The sequence below is a fragment of the Orcinus orca genome, chromosome X, assembly GCF_937001465.1.
Source record: "Orcinus orca chromosome X, mOrcOrc1.1, whole genome shotgun sequence".
NCBI lineage: Eukaryota > Metazoa > Chordata > Mammalia > Artiodactyla > Delphinidae > Orcinus > Orcinus orca.
In genome coordinates this window covers 123,904,076-123,908,934 of record NC_064580.1, presented here as the reverse complement: position 1 = coordinate 123,908,934, position 4,859 = coordinate 123,904,076, and the positions used below count along the sequence as shown (strand labels likewise).

Sequence of the window (4,859 nt, the reverse complement as noted above, 5' to 3'; positions counted from 1 at the left end):
ACAGGCTGACTCTCCTGTTAGGGGTCAGTGTAGCTGGTGGCTTTCAGTTGAAGCCAGGGCTCACTTACCATTCTGAAAATCCTAGGGCCCTTAAGAATTATGCTAAATCTACTCTGCCTGTGCTCTATAAATGGAACAACAAAGCCTGGATGACAGCACATCTGTTGACAACGTGGTTTACTAAATATTTTATTTCCATTAGTTCATGTCTTTTATTAACCAATATACAGTTACTTGTGTTCTGGTTTGTTGAAACAGTCGGTCAGGCAACATTTGCCACAGTAACGTCTGCCAATTGGCTGGCCATAAAAACTCCAGCACCATATTCATCTGAAGGGCGCTCCCGACGAAGGCGACTGATTTTGCCATTCTCATCCACCTTATAGTATTTCAGGACAGCCAGCTTAACCTTCTTTCTCTTATTCTTGTTCTTCTTGGGGGTGGTGTAAGACTTCTTTCTCTTCTTAGCACCACCACGAAGTCTCAACACAATATGAAGAGTGGACCCCTTTTGAATGTTGTGGTCAAACAAAGTACGTCCATCTTCCAGTTGCTTGCCAGCAAAGATCAGTCTCTGCTGGTCAGGGGAAATTCCTTCCTTGTCCTGGATCTTAGCCTTTACATTTTCTTTTGTATCCGAGGGTTCAACCTCGAGAGTGATGGTCTTCCTGTCAGGGTCTTCACGAAAATCTGCAAACAGGCAGCAGTGCCACTGCAGATGGCGGATCCAAAAGAAAGGGTGCGGCACCGGCCCACAGGCTACTAAATATTTTAAGCCCACTTAGTGTTCTGAAAAAAAGAATCATTTTAAAACATTACTGCTCACTGACAAAGCACCTGGTCACCCAAGAGCTGTGATGGAGATGTACAGGGAGATTCATGTTGTTTTCCTGCCTGCTAACACATCCATTCTGCAGCTCATGGATCAAGGAGTCATTTCAACATTCAAGTTTTACTATTTAAGGAGCACATTTCCTAAGGCTATAGCTGCCCATAGATAGTGATTCTCTGATGGATCTGGGCAAAGTAAATTGAAAACCTTCTGGAAAGGAAGGGATCACATCTGTGATTCATGTGAAGGGGTCAAAATATCAACAATCACAGGGGTGTGGAAGAAGTTGATTCCAACCCTCATGGATGACTCTGTGGGGTTCAAGACCTCAGTGGAGGAAGTTATTGCATTTGTGGTGAATAGCAAGAGAACTAGAATTAGAAGTGGAGCGTGAAGATGTGACTGGATTGCTGCAATCTCATGCTAAAACCTTAATGGATGAGAAGTTGCTTCTTATGGATGAGCAAAGAAAGTGTCTTGAGATGGAATCTACTTCTGGTGAAGATGCTGTGAAGATTGTTGAAATGACAACAAAGATTTAGAATATGACATCAACTTAGTTGATAAAGCAGCAGGGTTTGAGAGGATTGACTCCAATTTTGAAAGAAGTTCCACTGTGGGTCAAATGCTATCAGCCAGCATTGCATGCTACAGAGAAATCGTTTGTGAAGGGAAGAGTCAATCAATGCAGCAAACTTCATTGTTGTCTTATTTTAAGAAAGTACCACGGCCACCCCAGCCTTCGGCAACCATCACCCTGATCAGTCAGCAGCCACCAACATCGAGGCAAAAAGCTTACAACTCTCTGAAGGCTTAGATTACGGTTAGCATTTTTTAGCAATAAAGTATTTTTAAATTAAGGTACAAACATCATTTTTTTTAGACAGAAAGATATTGCACACTTAGTAGACTACAGTACAGTGTAAACATAACTTTTATATGCACTGAGAAACCAAAGAATTCACATGACTTGCTGTATCACCATATTCGCTTTATGGCAGTGGTCTAGAACCAAACTTGCAATATCTCTGAGGCAAGCCTATGTGTAGCATAGAGAGAGGAACCAAATCCCCTTCAAATGTTGTAATATTTGAATGTAAGGTGTCAGTCTAATTCATCATCCGAATAATCAGAGGGCCACAGGTGCACATGGGATTGCTGTGGGCAGCCAGGACCTAGGGCGCCCTTCCTAAACGACACGTGCATGGAGTGGGACCAGCACACTGTCTGGGTCATAGCAAGGGCTTCACGCATGCTGTTCTCTCGGACTCAGACACTCCTCTTCCCACTCTTCCCTGGCCGGCTTCTCCTCATTCTTCAGGTCACAGTTTAAATGCCACCTCTTCATAGATGCCATCCCTCACTATCCTGTCCAGGACATCCTTTTCTTTTCTTTCATAAAACTTATTGCAGGCATGAATGAAATAATGCCATTTGCAGCAACATGGATGGACCTGGAGATTATCATACTAAGTGAAGTAAGTCAGACAGAGAAAGATAAATATCATGTGATATCGCTTATATGCAGAATCTTAAAAAAAATGATACAAATGAACTTACAAAACAGACTCAGAGACTTACAGAGCAAACTTAAGGTTATGGCGGTGGGGAGGGCAGGGTGCAGGGGGAGGGATAGCTTGGGAGTTTGGGATTGACATGTACACACTGCTATATTTAAAATAGATAACCGACAAGGACCTACTGTAAAAAAAAAAAAAAAGAAAGAAACTTATTGCAGGCATGTATTTGTGTACTTGTTGGTTGCCTCTTTCTCTTTTCTGCTGGAAGCTCCATTTCGGCAGAGACCATATCTGTTTCATCCCCCAGTGTATTCCCAGAGGCTTGCTTACTTCTTGGTAGGCATTCAAATAGTTTATAGAATGAATAAATGAATGTATGAATATTCATTCCTTTTCCCTGTACTAGAGGTTCTCAGTTAGGATGGTTTTGCCCCCTAGGGAACATTTGGCGATATCTGGAGACATTTTTGGATATCACAGTTGGAGTGAGGTTGCTACTAGCATGTAGTGGGTAGAGTCCAGGGATGCTGCTAAACATTCTACAGTGCACGGGGCAGCCCCCTGCAATGAAGAATTACCCAACCCCAATGTCAGTAGCGATGAGGTCTAGGAATCCTGCCCTATACCCAACGATGTAAGAAATTTCGTTACCCTGAGTGGGTGCCAAGATAATGGCTGTACTGAAAAAGCTTCGTGTTTTAATCTTAAGGATGCATATCATTAAAACGGTGAAAGAGATCAACTAGACTCATTCTGTATCTCAAGAAGTAAGCAGTAGATGACACTAGAAGATAATCATAATTTACTCTTAAAGTTCTTTGTAGGTGAGTCTTCTTCTTTGTTTACAATTTATCATGGTTAATTTCATCCTCTTTCTACACATACTTATTTTTGTACTAAACTAGATGTATGAAAATTATATAGCAGTGTTAGACATACAGTCTGGCCTAATATGTGCAAGGTCCTCTAATGTGTACGGAGTTAAGTCCCTCACAGGCTTTGTCCTCAGTAAGCTTACACTCCTTGACTAATCCCACATGCATATCTCATTCTGGCAGCCTCAGACCATCACTTGGAGTAGTTCATCATTATTCAGGATTTCCTAGGTCCTGAGTAGGTACGTCGCTAGAGGAGCAGATGCATGGCCTTGTTATGCGTGTATGAAGACAGAATCCTGTTTGGCCTTCAGCCGTCTAGAGTTTAAGCCCACAGAATGGAAAACCCACATCCTTACAACGTTGTAGTAAACAGTGAATCTGTGTTTCAGTTCAGTTAAAGCCCAAAGGATCACAGGGAACATTTCAAATGTTATGGATGATTTTTGCTATGGGAAATGTAGCAGACCATTTCTGCAACTTGCATTTGTCAGGCACTACTTGTCTATCAGGCGCTGTGATAAGCAGTGGGGAGAAGAAGATGAGTGAAACACAGTCCTGCACAGGAGGGAGAGGAGCTCAGGATGTTCCCTGTCTCAGCAGACTGCGTCTTCATTCACCCGGTTGCCCAGGCTGCAAAACTTGGGATCATTCTTTTTTGGTTTTTAAAGTATTTTTTTAATAAATTTATTTATTTTATTTTTGGCTGCGTTGGGTCTTCGTTGCTGTGCACGGGCTTTCTCTAGTTGTGGCGAGCGGGGGCTGCTCTTCGTTGCGGTGCACGGGCTTCTCACTGCAGTGGCTTATCTTGTTGTGGAGCACAGGTTCTAGGCGCGCGGCTTCAGTAGTTGTGGCTTGTGGGCTCTAGAGCGCAGGCTCAGTAGTTGTGGCGCGCGGGCTTATTTGCTCCGCGGCACGTGGGATCTTCCCGGGCCAGGGCTCGAACCCGTGTCCCCTGCATTGGCAGGCGGATTCTTATCCACTGAGCCACCAGGGAAGCCCTGGATCATTCTTGACTCCTTGCTCTCACCCCTGTATACAGTCCATCAGCAAACTGTGTTGACTCCATCTCAGACATGTCCACTTCCTCCACAGCCCCCTCTACCAAACCATGTAAACCATCGTTAGCTCTCTCCTGGACTGTTACAATCATCTGATAACTGGTCATGTTTCTTCCACCCTCTGAATTTTGATTTATGTACTTCAGGAGAGTGTAGCTCTTATAAAATAGAAGTCAGACTTGCCATTCCTCTACTATCTTCCCATTGCCAGTAGAATAAAATCTAAACTTAGATGGTCAAGCTTATGCCAGTCTCTCCGACCACCTCTCCTCCTACTTCTACTGTCCCCTCTACTAAAGCCCTAATATACCAGTTTCATACCAACTGACCTCATCAACTGATATTAGCTTAGCACACTTGGGAGCAGTTCAGTTAGACGTTGGCTTCACCCTCAAAATGTTGAGCATCTGTGGGGGAGATAGATCAGGTTAACATAGCCATGAGATGTACTGGGTCAGTACATGGTTTCTGATGATACGGGGAAGACTTTCTGGAGGAAAAAAATCAAGCTCTGTCTTGGAAAATAAAAGAGGCTACAACAAAGCGGATTTGAGAATAGAAGGGGAAATTA

The 4,859-nt window shown here is 43.4% G+C and overlaps 1 pseudogene; it reads right to left on the bottom strand.

Annotated features, from left to right (window-relative positions):
- Positions 1-230: 230 nt before the first annotated feature.
- Positions 231-4,395, bottom strand: LOC101280549 (ubiquitin-40S ribosomal protein S27a-like; annotated as a pseudogene).
- Positions 4,396-4,859: the final 464 nt, after the last annotated feature.